This window comes from Heterodontus francisci, chromosome 24 (assembly GCF_036365525.1).
Source record: "Heterodontus francisci isolate sHetFra1 chromosome 24, sHetFra1.hap1, whole genome shotgun sequence".
Taxonomy (NCBI): Eukaryota; Metazoa; Chordata; class Chondrichthyes; order Heterodontiformes; family Heterodontidae; genus Heterodontus; species Heterodontus francisci.
In genome coordinates, this window is record NC_090394.1 from 74,966,947 (window position 1) to 74,978,851 (window position 11,905).

Sequence of the window (11,905 nt, forward strand, 5' to 3'; positions counted from 1 at the left end):
TTAGCTCTAATTAAACTGCAAGAGTAGGATGAAATTAATAAAAAATAAAATCTCTGAGTGAGAGCAGCAAAGTCACCAACAATGGACTGACCACAAGGGAAATCAGGAGGTGGAGGAGAGGGTGGATCCCATGATGTGGTGATAGCAGTGACTTGAGGAATGTTGAATGTTGCTAAAAAAAAAATGCCACCCTTTCCTGCAGTGACCCACCCCCCTCTACCTTCTGGGTGAAAAACTTTCTTCTCAACTCCTCTCTAATCCTTCACCCTTTACTTTAAGTCACTGCCCCCTGGATATTTACCTCTCTGCTAAGGGAAATAGGTCCTTCCTATCAACTCCATCTTGGCCCAACATCATTTTATACACTTCAACTAAGTTTTAGTTGGTCTTTCTTTCAACTTTTGCTCTTTCCCTTTTGCTTGGATTCCTGCTGTGTCCATCCCTTTAAACTCAAACTCACAGAGTGACCTTCCCTGACTCCAGCAGACGGCATTGCCACCTAGTTCCCTGCCCTGCTAATCCCAGAGTCACAAAGCTTCGTGCATTACATTCATTTTCAAACTGCAACATAACCTTCTGCCCAGCCCCTCCTGTCTTCTTCCATTGCTTGCTGCACTTCTGCATGACCATCAAGTGGGAAAGAAAGACTTGCATTTATATAGCATCTTGCACGACCTCAGGATGTCCCAAAGCACTTTCGAGTCAATTAATTACTTTCGAAGTGCAGTCACTGTTGCACTGAAGGAAACAGAGCAACCAAATTTATGCACAGCAAGCTCCCACAAACAGTGATGTAATAGTGACTAGATACCTTGTTTCTCAATGACTTGCGTGAAGGATAAATATTGGCCCAAGACACAAGGAAGAACTCCCCCGTGGGATCTTTTCCCTTCACCCGAGAGGGCAGATGGGGTCTCAGTTTGATGTCTCATCCAAAAGACTGCACCTCCTGACAGTGCAGCACTCGCTCAGTACTGTCCCACCGACAGCATGACACTTTCTCAGTACTATCCCTCTGACAGTGTAGCATTCCCTCAGTACTGACCCTCCGACAATGCGACGCTCCCTCAGTACTGACCCTCCGACAATGCGACGCTCCTTCAGTACTGACCCTCCGACATTGCAGCACTCCCTCAGTACTGACCCTTCGACAGTGCGTGGTCCCTCAGTACTGACCCTCCGACATTGCAGCACTCCCTCAGTACTGACCCTTCGACAGTGCGTGGTCCCTCAGTACTGACCCTCCGACATTGCAGCACTCCCTCAGTACTGACCCTTCGACAGTGCGTGGTCCCTCAGTACTGACCCTATGACAGTGCAACGCTCCCTCAGTACTGACCCGCTGACAGTGCGGCGCTCCCTCAGTACTGACCCTCCGACAGTGCGGCGCTCCCTCAGTACTGACCCTCCAACAGTGTGGTGCTCCCTCAGTACTGACCCTCTGATGGTGCGGTGCTTCCTCAGTACTGACCCTCTGACAGTGCAGCATTCCCTTAGTACTAACCCTCCAACAGTGCGGTGCTCCCTCAGTACTGACCCTCCAACAGTACGTACTCCCTCAGTACTGACCCTCCGACAGTGCGGTGCTCCCTCAGTACTCAACCTCCAACAGTGCGTGCTCCCTCAGTACTGACCCTCCGACAGTGTGGTGATCACTCAGTACTGACCCTCCAACAGTGCAGTGTTCCCTCAGTAATGACCCTCCAAAAGTGCGGTGCTCCCTCAGTACTGACCCTCCAACATTGCAGCACTCCTTCAGTACTGACCTCCGACAGTTAGGAGGTCCTTCAGTGCTGACCCACCGACAGTGCGGTAGTCCCTCAGTACTGACCTTCTGACAGTGTGGCACTCCTTCAGTACTGACCCTCCAACAGTGCGGTGCTCCATCAGTACTGACACTCTGACAGTGCAGCGCTCCCTAAGTACTGACCCTCCGACAGTAAGGTGCTCCCGCAATACTGACCCTCCGACAGTACGGTGCTCCCTCAGTACTGACCCTCTGACAGTGCAGTGCCCCCTCAGTACTGACCCTCCGACAGTGCAGTGCTCCCTCAGTACTGACCCTCCAACCGTGCAGAGCTCCCTCAGTACTGACCTTCTGACAGTGCGGCGCTCCCTCAGTACTGACCCTCCGACAGTGCAGTGCTCCCTCAATACTGACCCACTGAGAGTGCGGCGTTCCCTCAGTACTGAGCCTCCGACAATGCGGCGCTCCCTCAGTACTGACCCTCTGACAGTGCGGCGCTCCCTCAATACTGACCCTCCGACAGTGCGGCGCTCCCTCAATACTGACTCTCTGACAGTGCAGCACTCCCTCAGTACTGACCCCCCGACACTGCGGCGCTCCCTCAATACTGACCCTCTGACAGTGCAGTGCTCCCTCAGTACTGACCCTCTGACAGTGCGGCACTCCCTCATTACTGACTCTCTTGACAGTGCAGTGCTCTCTCAATACTGAGCCTCTGACAGTGCGGCGCTCCCTCATTACTGACCCTCTGACAGTGCAGTGCTCTCTCAATACTGACCCTCTGACAGTGCGGCGCTCCCTCATTACTGACCCTCTGACAGTGCGGCACTCCCTCATTACTAACCCTCTGACAGTGCGGCGCTCCCTCATTACTGACCCTCTGACAGTGCAGTGCTCTCTCAGTACTGCACTGGGTGTCAGCCTGGATTATGTGCTCAAGTCTCTGGTGTGGGTATTTAAACATTGTGCAGTTTGATGTTAGTGAGGGCGGGTCTCATTCTAAGCCGTGGCCTGGGAAAGTGGCAAATGATTGTTTCTTGTGTCTGCTGGTGAATTTCAGATTTTTATTCCCCCACTTTGAAGATGGTCTTTTGCACCTGCTACGCAGTGTGATGAATGTGCGTGTGTTGTGTGCGAGGTTGTGGATGTGAGCTCAACACAAGACCAAAATATCTAATGTTGTTAAACAAACACAGAGCGAGCTTGATCAGAGTTTATTTGCTGTTTGTCGAGTGAAGTCTTCAGTTTCGAACCTCTTGCAAATTCCAGGCTGCAGATTGGAGTCAGAGATACAATGCAGAATGAGGCCATTCGGCTTATTGTGCATTTGCCAGCTCTTTGAAAGAGCTATCGAACTAGTCCCATTGCCCCTGCTATTTCCCCATCGTCCTGCAATTTTATACCCTTCAAGTATTTATCCAATTCCCTCTTGAGAGTTACTGTTGAATCTGCTTCCACCGCCCTTTCAGGCAGCGCATTCCAGATCACAATAACTCGCTGTGTAGAAATGTTTCTCTCCTCATCTTCCCGTCAACCAGAAATACCTGATTTTCAACCTTTTATTAAGCTGGATTGTTCAGGATATTCAGAGACCACGGACATCCTGACTCCTGTCTCAATGTGATATTTCCTATTGCTGGGGTTAAGTCTCTCTGTATAAACACATAAACCTCTCAGCAGGGATCACTGGATCCTGATCAGGATCAGGATCACTCTTTAATCTACCCCAGGGATATCAATGTTAATTGTAAAACCCCAGCTAAATGTTCCAATGGACCAGGGAACTCCATGCTGCCAACTATGGCCAGTATGCTATATTCGAACAGGGCTTACACATTAGATCAACATTTACCTTTACAGTATTAGCATGGAGGAGGTTTATGGGGTGATTATGAAGTGTTCATGAAGATTAAAGGAGTTGATAGGTTAGATACGGAGAAACTATTTCCTCTGGTGTAGGGTGTCCAGGGGCTGGATTTTTAGGCGCCACTGGGGTCGGGCACAGAATTTCGTGCCACCCGCCAGCCTGCCGGTTCCCCAGCTCCATCTGCTCCATTTTCCTGGAGGCGGGATGGGAGAGTTGCGGGGTTACCCACCGCTTATTAAGCTAATTAAAGGTTTGCTGAGCCTTGTTGCTGGAGGCCAACTGAGATCTTCCACTCGGCCTCTAGGTCCCCTGGAGGCAGCAGGCTGGCTAATTCGGTTTAGCTGCCTGGAGGTGGCCTCCGGGCGGTAGACCAGGGTGGGGTGGGGGGGGGGGGGGGGCGCGGTGAGGGGGAAGGTTGGGGGCATTGCTCCAAACAGGCTAAGAGGCCCTCCCTGTGTGCATCAGACGCAGGCCGCCTGGTGGAGCGGTACCCTCACACCTCCCCACCCCACAGTCATGGCCCCACTACAAAGGTCTTTTTTAACATTAAATTTGAAAAAGTTGGAGGGTGCCACCCTCTTACCACTAATTGGCCAATTCAGGGAAAATCACAAGTGAGTGAGTGTTTCCTGCCGGTGGACGCAAAAGCCCGCAGGAAAATCCTGTCTCAAAACATGGGGGCATAATCTTAACATTAGAGCCAGACCATTCAGGGGTGATGTCAGGAAACACTTCTTCACACAAAGGGTAGTGGAAATGTGGAACTCTCTCCTAAAGGCCTGCTCAGGTTGGGAAAACAAACCCGACCGAACCACAGAGTACCTGAGCCCGACCCGGCCTGAGACCCTCCGATTTTGCCCCGAGCCCGCCCTGACCCGAGCCCGACCCCGACTTGACCCGACCCGACCCGACCATCCCTTTACTTACCTTCAGACTCGGAACCTCCAGGAAGCTGCAGCGCCTGCGTGATGACATCATAGTGATGTCACTCGCTCACTGCGCAGACTCGGTTTCGTCCCCGACTCCCAACTCAGGTAAGTTTTAAAAAATTTTAATACTTACCAAGCGGAGCACTTACTGTGTGTGTCTGGCCTGACCCAACCCGGACTCGGCCCAACCCGACCCCGAAAGCCGGATCTGGAAGAACGGCTCAACCCGGCCCGAACCCGACACACGTCGTTGGGTCCCGTCGGATTCGGGTCGGCTAGCCGGCCTTTACTCTCTCCCACAAAAAGCTGTTGCGGCTTGGGGCTCAATTGAAAATTTCAGAACTGAGATTGTTACATTCAGGGTTCTAGAAGCAAGGTGAGTGGATGGAGTTAAGATGCAAATTAGTCATGATCTAATTGGATAGCAGACTGGGCTCAGGGGGCTGAATGGACTCCTCCTGTTCCTGTGTTCCTGTGATTTAATAATATAGGAAGATAGGAGCAGGAGTAGGCCATTCGGCCCCTCAAGCCTGCTCTGCCATTCAACTAGATCATGGATGATTTTCTACCTCAATGCTATTTTCCCACACTGTCCCATATCCATTGATATCTTTAATATCTAGAAATCTATCCATCTCTATCTTGAATATACTCAATGACTGACGCTCCACAGCCCTCTGGGATAGAGAATTCCACAGATTCACCACCAATCTATCTCAGTCTTAAATGGCCTATCCCTTATTCTGAGACTGTGTCCCCTGGTTCTAGACTCACCAGCCCAGGGGAAACATCCTCCCTGCATCTACCCTGTCAAGTCTTGTAAAAATTTCATATGTTTCAGGGAGATCACTTCTCATTCTTCGAAACCATAGAGAATATAGGCCTAAAATTATAGGCCATTTCTAAATACGTAATTTTTTCACTTTTAATTTTATATATAATGGAATTTTGAAGTCCCTGAATAATTTCAGCAAAAAAACACTGGAGCCTCAAACAATTGAGATCTGTAAATCAGTGCATCAATAAATCAAAATGATTAAGAGAATTGCATTTGTTATGTACATCACATAAAGGCTTGTTCAGTGAGACAAAAATTGCTGCAGACTGTTTAACTCAGACAATATTTTTATAAATAGAATCAGTATGAATATGCATTATTGATCGTGCTAACTCAAGTTGCATTACACAGGTGGTGTTACTGCACATCTCTATATTAACTCAATTCGATTCCCATTCTGATTGCTATTCTTCCTGTCGGAGACTATCCCGTGCTTCATCCAATTCGTCTGGATTCTTGGGAATCCTCCTCCATTATTTTCCAGGACAGAATTTAACCTTACCCGAGTGAAACAGATTCTTTTTGAAATAAGTAAGATTTATTTGCAATGTATAGTTCCTTTGCAAAAAGCCAGTTTGGGTTTGTTGCTACTGATTAACATTCACTGAGTAAGAAACTGCTCGTACTGGGATGTGTCACCACAGCTTCAGCTATCAGATAATTTGTACAGTTAGATACAATTTCACGACTGCATCTTGAGAAATGCTGAAGATTGCTGAAATTCTCTGAATATTATGTCCAAAATATTGCTTTCACGCAGCAATCGGATAAAGGTTAGGACACGCGACAGAAATCAGGGCGAGCTGTAGGGTCAAGGCTGCTTGTTTTTAATCAGAAAATCAACAAAGTTTGAACGGGATTGTATTTAGTCACTAGGGGTGGAAACCCAGACAAAGTAGATCCAACATACTCTTCAAAGGCATTCTGAGCATAAACAGCATCACATCTACCATGCTCCCAGTTTGTTTTGTCTTGACCTGAGTCACAGCAATGACTTAGACTCTGTAAACTTGCTGTAATTCTTATAAAGATAGCACTCTGTTTTTGCAGAGGAATGATAGAAATCAGATTCAAGCAGTTTCTACAATGGACAGCTGATTTGTAGCAGCAGGCAATCAGTATTGTTTTTATTTATTCACATGATGTGGGCTTTGCTGATAAAGCCAACATTTATTGCCTATCCCTAATTGCCCTTAAATCTTGTTGAATATAACTGAGTTTTTTTATTTGGTTCATGGGATGTGGGTGTCACTGGCTAGGCCAGCATTTATTGCCCATCCCTAATTGCCCTTGAGAAGGTGGTAGTGAGCTGCCTTCTTGAACCGCTGCAGTCCATGGGGGGTAGGTACACCCACAGTGCTGTTAGGAAGGGAGTTCCAGGATTTTGACCCAGCGACAGTGAAGGAACGGTGATATAGTTCCAAGTCAGGATGGTGTGTGACTTGGAGGGGAACTTGCAGGTGGTGGTGTTCCCATGCATTTGCTGCCCTTGTCCTTCTAGTTGGTAGAGGTTGCGGGTTTGGAAGGTGCTGTCTAAGGCACCTTGGCAAGTTGCTGCAGTACATCCTGTAGATGGTCCACACTGCTGCCACTGTGCAGTGGTGGTGGAGGGAGTGAATGAATGAATATTTAAGGTGGTGGATCGGGTGCCACTCAAGCAGTGGATGGTGTCGAGCTTCCTGAGTGTTGGTGGAGCTGCACCCATCCAGGCAAGTGGGGAGTATTCCATCACACTCCTGACTTATGCCCTGTAGATGGTGGACAAGATTTGGGGAGTTACTCACTACAGAATTCCCAGCCTCTGACCTGTTCCTATAGCCACAGTATTTATATGGCTGGTCTAGTTAAGCATCTGGTCACCAGTGGCAGATTTAGTGATTGCACTGCTGTTGAATATCAAGGGGAGATGGTTAGATGCCCACTTGTTGGAGATAGTCATTGCCTGGGACTTGTGTGGCACAGATGTTACTTGCCAATTATCAGCCCAAACCTGAATATTGTCCAGCTCTTGCTGCAAGTGGGCACAGACTGGTTCAGTATTTGAAGAGTTGTTAACAGTACTGAACACTGTGCAATCATCCCCACTTACGACTTTAAGTTGGAGAAGGCTGGTTAGGCCATTTCATTTTCACATACAGGGCATTTGTGAACCAGATGTGTTTTTAATGATCCCAGGTTTATTTAATTGAACTTAAACCCCCCAGCTGCCATTGTGGGATTTGAACCCATGTTGCCAGACTATTTGTCCAGGTCTGAGGATTATCAGTGTAGGAACATACCCACTCTGCTACTGTACCCCTTAAAGAGTTGACTAGCTAGCCCAAGATCTCTTGTTGCTTTCTGAGATGATGTATTGTATCTCAGGTTCTGTAAGAAGAATTCAAAGGGAGTTGTCTGATTAGGAATCTGTCTTCAGACTCCATGTACTGGTCAATATCTCACCTAAAGCAATGAGAAGGGCTAATGCAATGTTGGCCTTTATCTTAAGGAGACTGGAACACAAAGGAGAGGAAGTGATGCTTCAGTTGTACACTACCACCCTCCTCCGCCTGGCTGAACTTGTTCTCACATTAAACAACTTCTCCTTCAACTCCATGCACTTCCTTCAAGTAAAAGGTGTCGCTATGGGTACCCGCATGGGTCCTAGTTATGCCTGTCTTTTTGTGGGATATGTCGAGCATTCTTTGTTCCAGTCCTACTCAGGCCCCCTCCCCCAACTCTTTTTCCGGTACATTGATGATTGTATCGGTGCCGTTTCCTGCTCCCGCCCCGAACTAGAAAACTTTATCAACTTTGCTTCCAATTTCCACCCTTCTCTCACCTTTACATGGTCCATCTCTGACACTTCCCTTCCCTTCCTCGACTTCTCTGTCTCCATCTCTGGGGATAGGTTGTCTACCAATATCCATTATAAGCCCACCGACTCCCACAGCTATCTCGTCTACACTTCTTCAGACCCTACCTCCTGTAAGGACTCCATTCCATTCTCCCAGTTTCTCCGTCTCCGACGCATCTGCTCTGATGATGCTACCTTCCATGACGGTGCTTCTGATATGACCTTTTTCCTCAACCGAGGATTTCCCCCCACTGTGGTTGACAGGGCCCTCAACCGTGTCCGACCCATTCCCCGCACCTCTACCCTCACCCCTTCCCCTCCCTCCCAGAACCGTGACAGGGTTTCCCTTGTCCTCACTTTTCATCCCACCAGCCTCCATATCCAAAGGATCATCCTCCGCCATTTTCGCCACCTCCAGCGTGATGCCACTACCAGTCGCATCTTCCCCTCCCTTCCCCTGTCAGCATTCCGAAGGGATCGTTCCCTCCGCGACACCCTGGTCCACTCCTCCATTACCCCCACCAGCTCGTCCCCGTCCCAGGGCACCTTCCCCTGCAATCGCAGGAGGTGTAATACCTGCCCATTTACCTCCTCTCTCCTCACTATCCCAGGCCCCAAACATTCCTTTCAGGTGAAGCAGCGATTTACTTGTACTTCTTTCAATGTAGTATACTGTATTCGCTGCTCACAGTGTGGTCTCCTCTACATTGGGGAGACCAAGCGCAGACTGGGTGACCGCTTTGCGGAACATCTCCGCTCAGTCCGCAAGCAGGACCCTGAGCTTCCGGTTGCTTGCCATTTCAACACTCTCCCCTGCTCTCATGCTCACATCTCTGTCCTGGGATTGCTGCAGTGTTCCAGTGAACATCAACGCAAGCTCGAGGAACAACATCTCATCTACCGATTAGGCACACTATAGCCTGCCGGACTGAACATTGAGTTCAATAATTTCAGAGCATGACAGCCCCCCATTTTACTTTCATTTTTAGTTATTTTTTCTTCCTTTTTTTTACATTCCTTTTTACATTTTTTACGATTTTTTTTGCATTTATTTCATTTCATCTTAGTTTGTTCAGTTTGCTTTCCCATTGTTTTTTTCAGGTTGTTTTTCTTCAGGTTTGCACTTGCTGCTGTTCAATATTCAGTGTATTCACACCTAATATGTACTAATGCTTTGTCTTTCAACACACCATTAACATATTGTTTGCCTTTGCTCCGTGACCTTTTGGTCAGCTATGTGGCCTGGTCCAATCTGCACCTTCTCCTTTGTTATCTCTTGCCCCACCCCCACCTCACTTGTTTATAATCTGTGACTTTTCTAATATTTGTCAGTTCCGAAGAAGGGTCACTGACCCGAAACGTTAACTCTGCTTCTCTTTCCACAGATGCTGCCAGACCTGCTGATTGATTCCAGCATTTCTTGTTTTTGCTTCAGTTGTACAGCCTTGGTCAGACCCCATCTGAGTAACTGCATTCAATTCAGGGCACTGCACTTCAGGAGGGATATATTGGCCTTAAAGGGGGTACTATTGCAGATCCACCAGAATGATACTGAAGCTTAGAGGGTTAAATTATCAGGACAGGTTTCATAAACCTGACTTGTAATCTCTTGAGTCTAGAAAGTTGAGGGGCGATCTGATACAGATCAGGAATGTTTAAAATGATAAAGGGATTTGTTAAGGTAGACAAGGGGAATCTATTTCCTCTGGTGGTGGGTGGGGAGGGGGGTAGTCCAGAACAAGGGGGCATAATCTCAAAATTAGAACCAGGCCGTTCAGGAGTGAAATCAGGGGCTGGATTATCAGGGTTGGGAACCCGACGCGGGATCATTACTGAGTCCTGACCCTTCGCCATGTCAGCCTCATTGCTAACGCGATGCTATTTTAATATGTAAAGCCTCTAATTGGGCTAGAGGTGAGCTCGGCATCCAATTAGTGGCAGTGGGTGCCGCTTGGAGGCGGAACTGGCTCAGGAGTGCAATGATTAAAGTTGTTGTGATCTGGAATGCGCTGCCTGACAGGGTGGTGGGAACAAATTGAATAGTAACCTTCCACAGAGAGTTCTAAAGGGGCCGCGGTGACTGGGCTTACCATTACCTTGCAGACTGGAGCAGGCAGGAGAGCAGAGGGCCAGCGGCCTCACACTGAATATCAGTGGCCAAACAGTTAATCACAAAGTACTTGACTTTGTGCCATTTCTTGAGCACATCAGTTTGATTAACCTTTTTTCAACAGCTTGGGCTGAATTTTACAGACCCCCGACATCGGGGGTCGTGGTGGGGGCGCCGGAAAATGCCTCTGGGAGAGGGACGCCGTGCACCCCGACACTGGGAGGGCCAGGCCCGATATTGCTGGCAGCGGTGAGGACTCGTGGTGGCCCTCCCGCCACTCAGCGACAGGACTGCTATTTAAATATTTAAATGAATTAAAATCAATGAATTAATGAGACCTACATTCCTGCTGTTTGTCCCAGTGTGATCCTTGTGCTGCTGGCCGGCACTCCTGCGCCTTCGGATCCCCGTCCGGGGAACTGAGGCGGAACACTGGTGGGGAGGGGGGAGGAGGTAAGTTGCTCAGTGTGGTGGGGTGGAGCAGGGTCAAGGTAATATCATTGGTGTTGGGGACAGTGGGAAGGGTTATAGTTTAAAGTTTATCAAAGAACAAAGAACAGTACAGCACAGGAACAGGCCATTCGGCCCTCCAAGCCTGTGCCGATCTTGATGCCTGCCGAAACTAACACCTTCTGCATTTTCGGGGACTGTATCCCTCTATTCCCTTCCTATTCATGTATTTGTCAAGATGTCTCTTAAACGTCATTATGGTACCTGCTTCCACCACCTCCCCCGGCAGCAAGTTCCAGGCACTCACCACCCTCTGTGTAAAAAACTTGCCTCGCACATCCCCTCTAAACTTTGCCCCTCGCACCTTAAACCTATGTCCCCTAGTAACTGACTCTTCCACCCTGGGAAAAAGCTTCTGACTATCCACTCTGTCCATGCCGCTCATAACTTTGTAAACCTCTATCATGTCGCCCCTCCACCTCCGTCGTGCCAGTGAAAACAATCCAAGTTTATCCAACCTCTCCTCATAGCTAATGCCCTCCAGACCAGGCAACATCCTGGTAAACCTCTTCTGTACCCTCTCCAAAGCCTCGACGTCCTTCTGGTAGTGTGGCGACCAGAATTGCACGCAATATTCTAAGTGTACTATGTATTTTGTGGGGAGGAAGGTCAGGTGGAGAAGGTAATTTTTTGGGGAGGGACAGGGCAAGTAATTAATTTAATTCTTATGGGGGGGGGGGGTGGTGAGAGAGGGGCAGAATAAATGTATTTAATTTTTTATTAACTGTTTCTTTAAACTGAATGGTGGGCTCAAAGCCCTTTAAAAATAGCATCAGCGCCAGTGCACAGGCAGCTCACACCATTGCCAGGGACAGACAGATTGCCCACTCCCCGTGATCGGGATGGGAGGGGGGTGGTATGCCCCGACTATTTAAATGAGCCGCCGCACGGAAGATTGTAGCAGCTCCGCGATGTGCGGCCCACGCAGGCGGCAGTATAAATTTCAGCCCTTAGATTCAGCAGCAACTTCACATTCCAACTCCCCGCAGTGCTCCCGACAGATGTGCACTAACATGACCCAGACTGTTCGCTCTTCCCATTCGCCACTTTGAACATTTCCTTCTGGCC